Raw genomic sequence first — 17,849 nt, 5'->3', positions numbered from 1 at the left:
TTGATTGATAGAATAGTTTTTTATAACATGTGCTAGAAGTATGATACTATATTTATGTTGCCCATTAAAAGTGCCAAGCAATTTAGAAGCTCTAAGGTTTCGGTATTTCTTGAAAGGTAAATTTAGATGGGGAAAATAACACACACACAAAAGCATGCATACACACACATGCACACACACAGACACACACAAAATAAAACACACTATGCCATGCCCACGCTGTAATTTATCAACTGGGAAGGAAATTGGCATGTCTTTTCCTGCTGATTTATTGGTTAATTCCAACAATTCACTGTAGAAAAGGCCAACAATGAATTACAATGTGGGAAAAAAATTAAGCAGAACGTTTAGAAAGGTGTAGAAGTATACAGCCTTTAGAAACAACTTACGTAGCTATTTTATAGCCAGTCTCAAAGCAATTGGTGCCTGTGAAATGCAGTGGACAGCATAGGAAATATACCAGAAAATGTCACAAGTCTCCCTTCTCGTACTTAGAAGAATATGTCATGCCACATGAAGGTTAGACTTCCCCTTTATCTTGAAGCTAGAATCAGATAACATCAGATCCTACTTACTATTTGATTTAGGAATCATGTTGGAAGGGCAGTAGCAAACATGAGCTGCCTTAGGGAAGCCAGTGATGGACACTGGGCTTCCAAGATAGAGACATTCATCTTTGATCCAAAGGAAGCATGAAAAGGAACAAAAGCTGAAAGCTTGAATTCCTGTCACTACCATGCATCTTCTTCCCAATCCCATCCCCAAGGATCCAGAGCTGCTTGAAGAAGGGAATTTCCTCACTAAGAGTCTCCATTTTTAATCTCTCAAATATAGTTTAACAAACCAGTTGCTTCTCTTTATTTTCAAAGGTGAGTCCCTTTGAAATGACTTAAGAGGCATGAGGTGGTTAATTTTATGTGTTAACCTGGCTGGGTCATGGCGCCCATATAGTGAGTCAAACAACATTCTGGGTGTTTCTGTGAGGGCTTTTTTGGGATGAGATTGACATTTAAATCAGTGGACTTTGAGTAAAGCAGATTGCCCTTTAAAATGGAGGTGGGCCTCATCCAGTCAGTTGAAGGCCTGAATAGACAAAGAACTGACCTCCCTCAAGCAAAAGAGAACAGTGCAAGAGCGAACTTCCAGATGTGAATTGCAGCATGGGCTCTTGCTGGGTCTCCAGCCTGCTGGAGAAACTACTCTGCAAGTTTTGGACTTGCTGGCTTCCATAATTGCATCAGCCAATTCCTTAAAATAAATTTCTTTTTCTTTCCATAATTGATTCTGTCTCTCTGGACGACCTTGACTAATACAATGCATAAAATAAATTGTGGTTTAAGATTATAGAAAGCACTGTAGATGTAATTTATAGTGTTAATGTTGAGACACAGGGATATGACACTATTTAGAGGCTTTTTTTTTGTTACTGTGCTTCAGGTCAGAAAGGAGCATTATGCTTATTTATTTGTTTATTTCTAGGACTCTTTATAATGTTCTTATGAAGAAGATGTCAACTCCTTTGTATAGATGAGAAAAAGGAGACCCAGGAAGATCAGGCCACTTTCTAGAGGCTGCATAGCTAGTGTGAACCGTCTGTGGAGCTGTTTCACCATAGAGTCTATTTTTTATGTTTGCATATTTGTTTATTTGAGTCAATGCTTTTTCCATCCTCCCATGCTGCTTTTTTAGGTACCATAGTAAGTCCTGCTAGAAACACATCTGTATACAGAAGTGCTCCTTTGTGAATAAAACTCCCATCGTTGGGAGCTTACCATGCACGAGGCACTGTGCTAAGGGCTTTTCCTATTTTATCTCCAATCCTCATTTTAACCTTGCCAACCAGGCTCTGGCATTTCCATTTGGCACCCAGGGAAACTGAGGTCTGAACTCAAATAGCAGAGTTCAGGTCACACAGTTGAGCTGGGATTCCCACCCAGGTTAGTTTGCCTGACTCCAAAATCCACCCTCATGACTCCTACACTAGGCCACGGGCTCATTTCCTGGGAATTATATGCCAGCATGTTCCCACAAATCAGAACCCTTGGTTTTCAAACAGACGAGCTCCTGTGTTGTTGAGTTTCCTTCTCACTAACTCAAGGAAGGAGCAGAAAGATTGCTTTGCTGGCAGCATGCTATTTCCTGAGTGGAAAAAGAGAAAATAAGAGTATTCCCTAAGGAGACTACAGAATGTGTACTGTTGTTTCTATTGACATATTCTTTCTGTTGATGGTGGGGTCTAGGGTTGCCTGCACCCCGATGCACTGCTTTATGTTGGGGCAGCAGATTTCATGGGCAGAATTTTTTCCCCCCGTCTCCTGGCTTGTCCCCGTAAAGTGATCTATCAGCACCTACCCCCCCTTCCCTGTCCCTGTGCGTATCTGGTCTGAAAAGAAAAAACAAAGAAGAAGGTGAAATAAGTCTTGTTGGGATTATTTCCCCACCTCCATGGCGTCCTAATCATACCCAGGCATCATGGTCCAAAGCCACATACATGTCTAGAAAGAAAAAAGAAGCAGAATAAAACTTCAAGAAAAAAGATCAGAAAATGATGCTGAAAGAAAGGTGAGTCCTTGCGGATAGGTGAAATGTAGATCCCTCTCCTGGATGTTTGTAAATGTGCAGAGAAACCTGTCTTCACTCAGGAGCAACAATGTGCTTTTTGATGTATATGCCTCTGCAGACTTCTGGAAGGTGAGCCCATTTTTTACTAAGGGAGAGTGACAGAAATCTATCAACCTGGCTTATCATCCCACAATTACAGCAATTTATAGAGTGCTTTTCGCAAGGTCACCTGTACCAGCAACCAAACAAAAGCACTCTCCCCGCCTTTGTTCCAAAGAGACCTAACGCGCTCTCTGTAGCTCAGGCTATCCGGGATATTTTTCAATTAATTTGCAACCACTTGGGCTTAGCATCGCACAAGGCTGGCATATATATATCATTTTTCATTGGCTGGGAGCACTGTCACAACCCCCATGTTAGAGAAGAGCTGCTTTCCTTTTTCAACTCACTTCATTCAGCTTTTTCTTTCCTCTTGAGATAAGGAACTTGCAATGAGAAAAAAAAAATCCTGTGATTTCAAGAAGGAACTCTTCTTTCTGATAAGGTCCCTATATTTTTCTATCATTGTCTGATGTTGTCTGGCAATTAAAAGCATGGCTAATTCTTCTGAAAGGATGTCGGACGTCCTTTGGGGCTTCCACGAAATAGTGTTGGGTGCCAGGATCTGGTGCTTCAGTGCCCAGAAGCTGTTTGTTAGTAGGAATGCGTGGAGATAGGGACTGAAATTGTAGGCCAAAAATGTGTTCAGGGACATTTTAAGAGAAGAGACTAGAAGGCTCAACACCCGGGCCTTCTTTCCTGCACCATTGTCTATCTTCAGCCTTTTGCTTGCCACAAAATCGATCTATCAATATATTTATTTATTTATATTTAAAATTTTAATTCTGGTACAGTTAGCACACAGTGTTATATTCGTACGTTGGTTTTGGGTGGGATTCAACAATTCTGTACATTACTCAGGGCACAAACTCTTTTTTTTTTATAGCTACTGGCTGCAACCTCCCCCCCCCCCCCAATCCTCCTCCCTCCATTCCCCATCCCTGTGCCACTCACTCCAGCAAGGGCTTCTGCTCTGTTCTCCAAAACTCTAAGCCCATCTGATTGATTTTCTTCTCACAGTGCACATTTCCCAACAAATCCATCCTCCGATTGCCCTTCAGATTTGAGGAGAAATCTGTCAATCAAACACTTCCTGGCTGAGAGGACTTTTCCATCTATCCCACTCCCCAGGCCACAGGGGAGAGTTTTCTTTTTCTCTTCTTTGGCCCCTACCCTAGTCTGAGCCATGGTCCCCTCTCCCCCATTTTCATCTTCACTCTTTTTCTCTGTGAGTTTTTCTGCAATCTTCCCTCAGCACTTTTTGGGGGGAGTACTGATGAGTGGTTAAAAGGTCGTACCTCCAGGGTCTGACATCAGACCCATCTGGATTCAACTTCTACTATCACAATGTGGCTTCTGATCTCTCAGAGTCTCCACTCACAGTTGTGCCTATTTCATCAGGTCTTTCCGCTCAAATGTGGAAAGAGCTTGGTGTAGGGCTTCTGCATGTATTTCAACAAATAGAAATGGTAGCAGTTATTGTTTCCCAGGAGATTTCCTTGTAATCTTCCTTTTTCTTTCTCCATTTCTGGCTCAGTTTGGTTTGGTTTATGTGAAATCATAGTTTGCATGCTGTTATTTGAATGAAATAATTACCACCTGTGAAAGGGGTGTCAAAACTCTGAGAAACAATGTGTTGGTGCAGTCTATGTATTTTACAACGGAGAAAACCAACCCATCCCCATGGACAGACTCCCAATGTCAGAGCTGGAAGCTCTCCTCTCTTTAGGATCACATCAGGTGGAAGAAACAATGGACACACTGTTTGGGAGGGTCTGGGATTGGCAAGCCAGTTACTTACGTGAAATGTAATTGGTACCACAGATCTGGACATGCAACGAACCAAGTACAAGGAACTAGGGAGGTGGGGGTGGGGAGGTGGGCAGCTTCCAGGAAGTTAGTGAGAGGGACTGAGAATACTGATCCCACGGAAGATGTTTGCTTTCCTCTCCATTACTTGCTAAGGGTTATGGACAGTCTTAGCCCCATATGTGATGATAGTAGCCAGAAACTTTACATTTTTATATGCATTCATAATCTAAACAGCTATGAGGTCCCCTAGAAACCCCATAGTCAACTTGTTAGTATCTGTTGATCCCAGGTTAAAAATCCCATCTGACTCTTGAGTAGTTAGTTACTCAGTTACTAGATTTTTCATAGCTTGGTTGAAAAATTCTGAAGACTTTCTAATTTCCTTTCCCCATAAATCTATAGCAACCAGTCTTCTCCTGATTAATTTCATTTCTCAGGGACATTGGAAAGAGGGAAAGGGTGAAGAAGAAGAAATGTGGCTTCTTCTGCTGGCTGAAGAAGAAATGTGCCAACACACCTTATGCCCATGCATGCCATTTTTTTCATTTTTTCCTGCTGACTTTGGACTAGACCTTAGAACTCATCCCAGCATGTAACCAGGTATTTCCCCACCAGTGGATTGCAGTCGTCATATAACACTGCTCATCTATATTCTACCTTTTTCAGCTTCCCTTGGAAAAGCTGGGGCCATATGGCAAGCTCTACCAAATGGGTAGTGCGTGGAGGTGATATGCACAACTTTAGTCAATTTTAATTGCCAGAGACAATTAAAAGCAAACGTGCTGCCTCCATCTACTCTTCTTTTACTGTGGCAAACTTGAAGATCATGTGTTCTGGGTTGCATAACTGAAGAGGGAGGATGGCCACCTCTCATGTGCACAGAATGTCACACAAATGAGAAACGCATCTATACCGGATAGCACCACGGAGGTTTAGGCTCTGTCTCCTCTGGTGGAAGGCTCAACCCTGACCTAACTAATGGAGCTTGTCAGATAAACTCTCGTTGCCATTCCTCCTGGGTACTAGAAAGATAAAGCAGCCAGCTTTAATGGACATGGTCAGTTGTGATTCAACTGAGATGATTTTCTAGACCTAAAGATACAGGGAACATGGCCAATCTGGACATATCCTGTGTCTGTGCCTGAAATACCGACTGGCTTCCCTCCATGGAATCCTTCTTTTTATTTTCAACAGACCTAATTGTCATAGAGGAAGAAAAGAGAGCCTCTTGCCCAAGTTCACACACAACGTGAATCAGAACCAGAAGCCTGGTCTCCTGACTCCAGACCCAGAAGCTCTCCTCTCTACCAGCCTGGGCCTCTCCCTGCCTCTCACCTCCCATTTTTGACAAGTGGGAGCAGTGGGGGTTCCAGCCATAGATTTGCTTTCCTTGATAATGTGGAATAAACACCTAGGCAACAGTGGTGCACACATGCGAAATTACCAAGACCATTAGTTTTAGGAATTATCTTTAAATCTGCAAACTCTGCTTCCCATTAAGAAGGCCTCCTTTTTCATTCCACCCCAAAGTAGTCATTGAGTTTAGCAAACAGAGATTCTCATTGTAGCATCAAGGAATGACTTTCTCTCCTGCTTGATTGATTGATTAATTAGTTATGTGTACTTGGGTCCAGCAGGGAGCCCAGTGACAGCTGTGACATGAAAATTACCGGAAAGTTACAAAAATATGTAGCAGTGTTGACTCGCTGAAATGTAGTACCAGGGATTGATTAGAAACAGACACGTATAACGATCACATCTTGAAATTACCTGTCACTGCTGAGGCCTTGAGAAGAATCCTTTTGATTAGGATGAATTAATTCAGTTCCAATTTAATCACCTGCAAAGAAAGTAGTGAATATTCTCTATTCTTATTTCAACATTTTTTTTTAAATCTAGGATCCCGGAGTTTAGAAGAACAACTCCCATAGAGACAAAATGATCTTTGAAAAAACTAAAGCCCAATCGGATCATTGCCTGCTTAACTCCTCTAATGGTCTCCCATTGCCTTAGGGATGAAACCAACTACCAAACATTGCCTCTAAGACCCTCACTTTGCCAGCCTTCAGCTTCCTCCCAGCCTCATCATATATCCCCTCTCCCCACTCCTCTCTGCTCTAGCCACACTCTCTCCTCCAGATCTCACCATGGCCCCTACCACAGGGCCTTGGCTTATGCCCTTCCCTCTTTCTGCGATTCTCTTTCTTAGCAACTCTGTTTTATTCTTCAGGTCTCAGCTCATGTCACTATCTTACAGATGCCTTCCATGATCTCCAGATGAGGTCAAATTGCCCTATCGAGACTCTCTGGGCATCGTGTACCTCCCTTCATGGCACTTGTTACAGATATAATTTTACATTTTTGTAAATGTGTACAATTACAGAATTAAATTTCCTTGCCCCAAATTAGAAATGTTAAGTTCCTTGAGGACCGAGAGCGTCTCTATTTTATGTTTGCAAGATTTCCTTCCAGCAGAGTCTTCCTCGGGCACAGGGCAGGCCCTCAATTTACACTTGATGAATAAACAAATTAATGAAGAGCTAATCAACTTGGGCATATAGCCTGGTATACATTTAAGAGAAATCACGACCAGGCATTTTCCTTGCATTTTTTGGACAAAGAAAATGTACAAGTAGACAAGAATCTTAAAAGAATCCAGCGCTCAGTGTGATTTCCAAGCAGTAGATATCCTGCTGCACAAATAAAATGGCAACTAAAAAATTTCATCCTTCAGATTTCACCTGTGTGGGTCTCAGATGGCTTAGCAAACCTGAGACATTCATAATTCAGAAGAGTCTGAGAGTTGTGTGGTGTCTTGCATGCTCAATGAAATGATCACCTTTGCACTAGGCAATCTCTTCTGACCACAATACTTCTGTGAACAAAAGGACATGTATAGTAATGGTGGTCAGTTGTGTCATTCAGGAAGCCCCGAGCTCATTCAAAGGGCATTAACTAAAAAGTATTTAAGGAAGAGCCTAGTTACAGAGGTGTGGGGAGGCTTAAGGGAACCAACAAAGCTTGGTGAAGCTCAAAGGAATTAGCAATAGTGGGAGCGGTTACTACTCCCAGGCCTGAGAAAGCAAAAGAATGGTGTTGGAGAAATCTAATAAAAACAGGTGCCCTGGGGGAGGGGCTGCTATGAGGAGTTGTAGTCATTCAGATCATGACCATGGAGGAATCCAGCTACTGCCAGAGCCCTGGAGGCAGGAGTAGAGCCAAGGAGGAATAATCCTCCAATCTCTGTTTCCTGCTGCCCCCCACCCCCACAACCCTGACACACCCAACTGGAAGGCAGAGGTGAGAGTTCAAGGGATGTTGTCTATAGCAGTCAGCTCCTCTGGGCCCAGAGCAAGGCAGAGAAGTGTGGGAATGGGCTTAGGAAGGGATCAGGAGGGCAAACTGATTGGCCAGCATGCCTTTGGTTTCGTAAAGCACCTACTATGCGCCACTCACTGTTTCAAGCTCTCTCTAATTTAGCCAGTCTTTGCACCAACCCTAAAGGGAAAACCCAATATTTCCTCCTCTTATAGCTGAAGAAACTGACACTTAGAGATTAAATGACTTGCCTAAAGCTGTACAGCTTTATAGTTGGTGGTAGAACCAAAATTGAAACCCAGGTGTTCTGGCTCCGGAGCCCAATTACTCCAACACCATGTTAGACTTCAATACAATAGTGCCCGTTAAAGGCTTCTGTGCTCTTGCCACAAACAAATCACCAGTGTAGGGTCTATGGAAGAAAGAGACTCAAACTTTATCAACTAGAATAAATACTAACTAGTCCTTTGGAGATGGGGAAAATTCAACTTATGTTATGTATAGTGGGAATATATTTATTTCCCAGTATATTATATTTGCTCTTTTGGGTTACTGATTACTAACTGCAGTGGTGATGCTCAAATATTTGAGTGTTCATTAGGCACCGTGATTAAGGACATAACGGAAGTGTAGCTCCAAAAAGAAAAAAATCTACTAGTGTGCCAGCACCATCTAGCCAATCTTTTTTTTTTAAGAGATTTTATTTATTTATTCATGAGAGTCAGAGAGAGAGGTAGAGACACAGGCAGAGGGAGAAGCAAAGCAGGCTTCTATACAGGAAGCCTGATGTGGGACTGGATCCCGGGATCATGCCCGGAGCCAAAGGCAGACACTCAACTGCTGAGCCACCTGGGTGTCCCTAGCCAAATTTTAATACTGGAGATGAACTTAAAGAATTTTAAGTGGAAGGAGAGTATATATTCAAAATGTATAAGTCTCACATTCACCCATTTGCTCCATGAATTTTATATTTCACTGAGCATGAGATACTAATATCTGGTATCAGTTTGAGATTTGAAAACAAAGTAATATCCATCATGCCTATTTCTATGTAAAATAGCTTACTGATTTAAAGTTTTCTTTGCTATAAATTCAGAAAATACAGATACACAAAAGGAAGAAAATAAAATGAAATATAATCTCGTTACCTAGGAAAAAATAAATGTGCACCTGGTATGTCATCTCACTGTTTTGTCTGTGCATATTTACAAAATTGAGATCATACTGAATGTATTCATTTAAATTTCATTTAACTGGGCGGCCCCCGTGGCTTAGTGGTTTAGCGCCGCCTTCAGCCCAGGGTGTGATCCTGGAGACCCGGGATCGAGTCCTACATCAGGCTTCCTGCATGGAGCCTGCTTCTGTCTCTGTCTGTGTCTCCGCCCCTCTCTCAATCTCTGTCTCTCATGAATAAATAAATAAAATCTTTAAAAAATATATAAATTTCATTTAACCAATAGTCTATATAAGCATCTTTCCATGTCTCTAAATATGCTTTTTCCCCTCATTTTAGTGTCTATGATGAAGTTTCCTTTTATAAGGACAGACCATATCTTATCTACTTAATCCCTGAGAGCTGGACATTTAGTTTGCTTTGAGTTTTTCTCCATTATAACAACATGCTCACAACCAAATCTTCGTATTATTCTTGTAGAGAAAATATCCATGAAGTGATTTTTTTTCCTACTAGAACATTCCTGCTGCTGCTTACCTAAGTCGGGGATTTTCTGTTAATAATATTCGAATGTTTTACATGCTTAGGTTTGGAGGATGATGGGTCCTTGAGAATTTGATACCACTGGCACAGCTCACCAGTAGATATCAAAAGCTTTATTATATATCCTAAAATCCGGGTTAAAAATGTGAATGTCATTCTTGTTTAACTGAAGTTAATACTGGATAATTGGGGAGGGGCAGTTGTTTTCTTTTTTCTTTTTTTTCAATTGAAATATATTTGACATATAACATTGTGTAAATTTAAGGTGTACACATGTTAATTGATATATTTATATATCTAATACTAGATAATTTTAGAAGACCCTAAAATTTAAAAATCATGTAGGTCAAAAGCATCTTTTTTTTTGCTGGGAAAAAAAAAGCCCTTGTGTAGTGGGCTGAGCACTTTTAGTTAAGGAAGTACGGCTCATGAAAGCAAATGTCCTTGTTTCATTTGCCATACTATGCAGTAGCTAGTTATATTAGTTTGCAAAAAAAGGAAAAAATGTCTCACAGACCCGTAAGTCTATAAAACGAATGTAAGTATCTTGCACTGTGGTGGCTTCTCTCTGAAGTCCTAAAGGCATTTTTAGATGCTTGAACAGTTCAGTCATAAGACGAAAGGACTTTGATCTTTCCTGCTAACTTAGCATGAAAAGAAATTAAGAAACTTGCTCCTCTGTGATGATAGTATTAATTCTAAGCAAATGTACTTGCGAAATTCAGAGACACTTCAGCATCCTAAATGGGAAAGTAAAACACAGGGTAAAAAAGAGATCTAATTTCTCAATCTAGGGGAGACACATCCAATTATCGAGGCAAAGGATGCTTCCTCATTTAGTACAACTGCTGAGAAAAGGTGCCTTTCCTCCCAGATCCTGATTTTCTGTTTGTGGAACGTGGCTCAAGCTGCAGGCTACTAATTGCAACGTTTTGTGCCATTTCTTCATTTCAAAGACTCTTTGTCAAAGGATTTTGGAAATGTCTTGCTAGGCTATAAGCCATTGAGGATTCAAAATGAGAAATGTATCTTCCATTAAGAAAAGTAATATCATAAAGCCTACTGTGTGCCACGGTTTGCATGGATTATGCCTTCAGTCCCATAACAATAGGAGGGAGACTCTGAGAGCTAAAACAAAACAAAACAAAACAAAACAAAAAAACACCTGTGAGATCACACAGCTAGAAGGTGGCAGGGCCAGGCCTTCACCTAAGTCTATCTGATCTTAAAGCTCACTCTATTTTGAATACATTATATGCACCACAGAGTGACATATGTAGGGTGTTCCCCCTGATGTAATGGACTGTTGTAGCAAACATTTACTCTTTCTTTGGCTGGCTGTCATTCAATCATGCTCCTCCCCAGTTTCTTTTTTGGTGGGATGTCAGTTGAATGTCAGTTTAATGGGAGGACAGTTCTCACTACCTGCCATTACAGGAGATCCTAGCATTCTTTTTCAGGTCCCCTGCTACAGCTAGGAGATAGAGGACTAGGGTGCCATTCAGATGGCTATTCTGAGTCTGTGTTCATCACAGCGGTAGATGTGGAACGGAGACCAGACATTTCCTACTCTAAGATGTGGAGTTTCATCTACAGCCCCTGGAGCCCCTTCATTCTGCTCCATTTCCCAACCTATGTCCTCCAGCTTCCCATTGATTCCGTGAGCTTGCCCCGTCTTCTAATAAATTCTCTTTTGTTAAGTAGCCAGCATGGGTTTCTAAGGTTTACAACCAAAAGTCTCAACGAATATTGGCTCTTACTTTTATGGGCAACTGGCCAGAAAATAACCCAGAGTCTTCAAATGGGACTGAAATCTATAATAGAGTTTCAAGGGACCCTCTGAAAAGTATTTCTGGGATATTAACAGCAATATATCCATTTAAATCAATAAGAGGTAGGGAAATTATTAGGGCCAAGTATGGTGCTTAATGATTACCTTCACCCTTTAACCCATCATATTTGGGCTGTCCCCACTGACCACTTAGAATTTTATAACTGTAAGGGACTCTGGTGGTATCTAGACTACCACTCTCATTCCCCTTTGATGAGGCTGCTCCCTCATCAGCTGTGAGAAGGATATCACATTCTCTTTACCCTTTGGACTTCAATATTCACAGTGTCACTTCCAAGACTTCCACTGTCCCTTTTGAACATTAACTTAAAGTTATTAAGCCTAATGCACACTTGCTTAATGCAGAGGGAATGGAAAAAGGGTCACTGAGGGAAATCTATGCTTCTCACTTCTTCTGTTTTGTGGGGTTTCAATTTCAAATGGCCTTTCCTTCTAAGGGTAAGAAGTTTTATTTAATAATAATAATAATGATGATGATGATGATGATAATAATAGGGATAAAATGTCATCAAGGGGGGAAAAAAGAAACAAAGACTCTAAATTGTTTAAGGGATTTAGAATGACAAAAGATAACTGAAAATGGGTAGCAGTTCATAATTATACCTGGCAGCAGAGGGCGGGCAGCCTGAAATATGGGTCTGAGCACCCGATCCTCTTGGGAACATCTTATTAGGTCTTTACTGTGATATGATTATAAATTCCAGTTAAGCAGTCTCCATGTGCTGCATACTGTGATGGTGGGTGCATAATCGGGAGCAAGGCATGCTGGGGGACTGGGAGAACCAATGTTTCTGTTGGGGTTAGCAAGATCTCCAGGACCCGACAGACAAGAGAGGCTGGTCAACTGCTGTGGTTAATTTTATGTGTCAACTTGTCTGGGTCAGGGGGGTGCCCCTGTGTATGGTTAAACATCATTTCTGGGTGTGTCTATAAAAGTGCTTCAGGAAAAAGTTAACATTTGAATTGGTAGAGTGGATAAAACAGATGGTCCTCCTCAGTGTAGGTGGGCATCATCCACCCTGTGGAAGACCTGAATAGAACAAAGAAGTAGAGGAAAGTCTAATTTTCTTTTTGTGCCCGACTGCACTGAGACACTGGTCTTCTCCTGCATTTGGACTGGCACTAATACCATCGTCACTTTGGTTCTGAGGCTTTTGGACTCAGATTGGAATTTATAACACCAGTTGTCCTGGGTCCCCAGCTTGCAGGTGGCAGTTCATGGAACTCCTCAGTCTCCATAAACCCATAAACCAATACCTTATAATAAATCTCATTACAGATAGATTAAGATGATGAATGATAGATGATAGGTAGGTAGATAGATCGATAGATGATAAATGGACGGATAATCTCCTATGATTTCTGATTCTCTGGAGAACCCCAACTAATACACCGAGTTTTGACCGGAACCCACACAAGTGGTTGAACAGTTTGAAACACAATGTTGAAGGATATTGTAAGCTTAGAGGCAGTTAAGGAACTGTTCGAGGGAGGCCAGAATTGAACAGTTTAAGCAGGAATTTGTAACTTCCAGTAAAGGCCGAATTCTTTCCTGGTTCTTGAGATTGTGCTGAATTGTACTGAATGTGGAATGACTCCTTCTCAGGCTGGAGTTCTAAGAAAGAGGAGTTGAGCAGGGTTTCAGGGGCCCAGACAGAGAATCTCTAAGCCAGAGCTCTGGTCCCGGATTATATTAGAGGGGAAGACTATGGAACGAGGTATAATTGTAGGTGCCTGCTGCATACTAAATGTTTACATCCCTCTAAAATTTATATGTTAAATCCTAACACCCAATGTGACAGTATTTGGAGATGGGGCCTTTGGGAGGTGATTTTGTCATGACAGTAGAATCCTCATGCATGAGATTAGTGCTATTAAGAAGGAGACACCAGAGAGCTCCCTTGCTTCTTCCGTTGTGTGAAGACACAGTGAAAAGATGACCATCTGCAAACCAGGAAGCAGGCCCTCGCCAGACACAGAATCTTCTGGTGACTTGATCTTGGACTGCCCAGCTTCTAGAACTGTGAGAAATAAATTTCTGTTGTTTATAAGCCACTCAGTCCATGGTGTTTTGTTATAGAAGCTTAAACACACTAAGTGTCTAAATCTATAATATTGGTAGGGGGTAGAATGTTATAATTCAGAGACTTTGAAGTCATCTCGGGCTATCTCTGCCATGACAGTTAGTGAGCCCAGTTGACCACATAACCCAGTTCTAAAGGTTCAGACTGTATATACTTCCTGCCCTACTTCTGACTAGCCTAGAAACTAGGGCAAACCTGAGGCTGCTGGTCACTGTCGGGGAAGGCAGCACCTGCTACAATTTCTTTGAATATTTTCATTTTGTACAATAATTGATAGCTAATTTTACTACATGATAATGTCAGACAAATAAATACCATCTACCCCCAATATGATACTGGTGGACAATGGGTTAAAATTTCCCATCTGATTTGTTGACTGAGCCAGGTGAATTTGATCAGGCAATTTGTTAGGAAAGCTGAAATATAGTCAAGAAGACTCTCTAGGCTTGGAGTTTGCATTTGTTTTTCTTTTATCTTTTCCCCAGTCATAAATCTTTGATGGGGAAGAGGAGAAGAGAGTGAAAAGGGAATGAGGAAAAAAAAAAACACAACAACACAACAACGAAGCATGTGAAGGGATCTCTCACTCCCCACACATCCATCCTCTGAGCTGGGCAGCAGAGATTACAAATCATACTACACAAATCAAAAGTCCCTCACAGCTTCCACAGAAAACTATTTCAGAAATATATTCCTAGGGCTCTGTTCTCCCCCAAACACTGCTCATCATGATGGACTCTACTCAGATTAACACGGCACTCTGACTTGGGAATCAATGAGAAATGATGGAAAGTACAACCATTTCAATTTTATGACGTTGTATGCAATGACAGAGCTGGGAATCAGAATCCTGCAGAGTCCTTATCCTAGATGACCAGCTCCCACTCTGGGCCTCAGCATCACGATCTCTAATGTGAAAGGGTGACTCATCTTGGAGAGCAAAGGATCTCTAAATCCTCTCAGGCTCTTCCTTTACTTGATTTGCATGGCATAGCTGTTTCCATCATCTTCATTAAAATATCCATGTTTTTTATTTAAGGTCTAAAGAAGTGTATAGCTGGGTTTTATGGGTTTTTTTTGTTTTTGTTTTTTTAATTTTTTTATTTATTTATGATAGGCACACAGTGAGAGAGAGAGAGGCAGAGACACAGACAGAGGGAGAAGCAGGCTCCATGCACCGGGAGCCCGACGTGGGATTCGATCCCGGGTCTCCAGGATCGCACCCTGGGCCAAAGGCAGGCGCCAAACCGCTGCGCCACCCAGGGATCCCTGGGTTTTATGTTTTATCAAATCTGACAGTTTTGGTTTTTAAATTGGTGTATTTAGAGAACTTGGCTTTGCATCTATTTATTCTTGGATTTATAGCTGCTTATTTTGTTTGTCTCACTTACTTTATTTTCTTTTCCATCTCTGCTCTTGACTTATTTCAGATAAATCCAATATTTCTATCCTTTGTCTATCCCTCTCTCTAATCTTGTTTTACTAACATACAGCCTTGATTCATTAGAATTTATATAAAGTACTTAATATTAAGTACTTTAGTGTACTTCAATCCCATTTACTTACTCTTGACTTTTCTGCTATTGTTATAATGCAATTTAATTCCATGTATTTTGTACACCCCCACAAAAGGCATGATTATGATTTTGTGTTCAATATTCATTTATGTTTATCTACCTATTTAACATATACTTTGCTCCTCATTCTTTTCTGTATTTCCCTGTCTCCTTCTGGGATCAGTTTCCATCCAACCTTTGGTATTTCTTCTAGTTTAAGCCCTCCTAGTGATGAATTCACTCAACTTTTGTTTTCTAGAAACATCTTTATCTGGTCTTCAGTTTTGAAGAATATTATTACTGAATAAAAAAATTTGTGTTGACCTTTTTCTTTCAGTACTTTAAAGTCCTACTATCCTCTGATTTCCATCATTTCTGTTACAAAGAACAATCTGTCAGTTTTAACACAACTATTTACTATATATAAATTTCTGCCTACTTTTTAGATTTCCTTTTTGTTTTTTCAGAAACTTTATTATTCTGAGCTTAGAGGAGAGGTTTTTCTGTTTGTTTGTTTTTTTTGTTTATCCATTTGTATCCTCCTTGAGGATTTGTATCCTCTTTTTTTGTTTGTTTATCCATTTGTATCCTCTTAGGGCTTATTATGGCCAGCATCATTGATTAGTCTTCAAAATGTTTAATGTTATTTTTTCAAATACTTTTTCTTCCATTTCTCTTTTATCCTCTCTTTTGGCCATGTCTATATATCTTTATGCTCTCTTCTATTTGCTATCCTTTTAGTTTTCTGTGCTACAACCTAGATGCTTTCTATCAGTTGGTCTCCTAATTAATCAACTTTTCTTCTATGACTGATCTGGTAGGACACTGATTTATTGAGTTCTCAATTTTAGTTACTCTATTTTAATTCTATAATTTCCATTTCCTTTTTAAAATAAATGGTAGGTATCTAGTGAAATTCCCCATCTTGACACCTATTTTTCTGAATGTAATAATTATAGCTATCAAAGTCCATTTCTAATAATACTGAAAAAAATGGATCATCTGCAGGTCTGTTTCTATTGTCGCTTTTTCTCTTGGTTCTGTTTCTTGCCATACCTGGTAATATTTTCCTGACGGCCATACATTGTTTCTGTTAATTATTAGAGGCTCTTAATGCTATATCCTTCCACAAAGAGTTTATCTTAGCCTCTGATGAACTGTCAGGTTAGTAGCAGATAAATTTAATTTAAATGGTCATTGAACTGATTCAAGGTTGGAATATAATTTTCCAAAATTCTATGTACATCTAGTTTGTGTCCATATTCCTAGAATATCATCCTCAGAGTTTTCCAACTAATATTCTGATGTGCTTATTATGGCCCCTCCCCAATGGTGGTTCCTGAGAATCACTTTTATATTTTGTCCTCTCAGCACTAAGAGAGAGTGGAAAACTCTGTTTTGCCACTTGAATCTTATCCTCCTTTTCTGTAAAATAAGCAAATATTCTGAGAGAAAATAGGCAGAGTTAGGCTTACTTCCCTAAAGACCTCTTATCAGTAGGATTGTGCCCCCCATCAAATTTTGCCTGTCATGGCAACTTCAAGTTCCAATTTTTTACTTTGTTTTCCTGTGAGATCGCTGATTTTTTTCAGGGGCTTCTCTGCTTCTTCAACAGAAACTATATGTCTTGGTCCTCTGAGTGGATTCTTGGCTTCCTATCCTAAGAATCAGCAAATACTCTCAGAAAAAACAGTGGTCAGAAGATGTTAGCACATCATCTTTTCTCTGGCATCTTAGCCTTTTAAATATTGTTTACACCAGCAATTCTTTGAGAACTGCTGCTGCTTCTTAAAAAATTTAATCTGTTTTTTTTTTAACTCCTGTCATTCTCAGAAGGCATATTAGTCTGTTACTCTGATGGTTTTTGTTTTTTGTTTTTTGTTTTTTTTTTATTTATGATAGTCATACAGAGAGAGAGAGAGAGGCAGAGACACAGGCAGAGGGAGAAGCAGGCTCCATGCACCGGGAGCCCGATGTGGGATTCGATCCCGGGTCTCCAGGATCGCACCCTGGGCCAAAGGCAGGCGCCAAACTGCTGCGCCACCCAGGGATCCCTACTCTGATGGTTTTAAAAAGATGGCTGTAAATTCTTTGACCTCACTCCAATTAAGAAGTGAGGTTTATAACTCCTACCCTTAACTTTGGAAAAAATTGTTACTGCTTCAACTAATATATTATAGCTGAAGTAAAAAATAGTCATTTATTTCTGCCTTGTGCTTCTGGAACACTTGTTTTAAAGCCCTGAAATACCATGTAAAATATTCAACTACTCTGCGACTGCTCTGCTGGCTAGGTCACATGTAAATGCTTTTATAGGCAGTCTCATTGATCTTGTCTTGTCTTTTATAAAATTTTTATGGAGGGAAAATAATTTTTATTGATATATAATAGTTTCAGGTGTACAATAACGATTTGAGATTTTTATATACTGCAAAATTATCACAACAATGATTCTAGTTACCATCCATCAGCACACAGGTAAAAGAATTTTTCTCTTGTGATGACAAATCTTAAGATTTACTTTTAGTAACTTTTAAATATGCAATACAATCTTATTGACTATAGTCACCATGCTATACATTACATCCCATGACTTACTTATTTTGTAACTGGAAATTTGTACATTTGACTTCTTTCATCCATTTTGCCCAACCCCCAACACTCTTCCCCTCTGGCAATCAGCAATTTGTTTTCTGTATCTATGAGTTTTGTTTGTTTTTGCTTTTTAGATTCCTCATATAAGTGAAATCATATGGCATTTGTCTTACCATTTCATTTAGCATGATACCCTGAAGGTCCATCCATATTTTCTCAAATGGGAAGATTTCATTCTTTTTTATAGGTTAGTA

The sequence above is a fragment of the Canis lupus genome, chromosome 18 (genome assembly GCF_003254725.2).
Source record: "Canis lupus dingo isolate Sandy chromosome 18, ASM325472v2, whole genome shotgun sequence".
Classification (NCBI taxonomy): domain Eukaryota; kingdom Metazoa; phylum Chordata; class Mammalia; order Carnivora; family Canidae; genus Canis; species Canis lupus.
Note: the sequence above shows the minus strand (reverse complement) of the source record.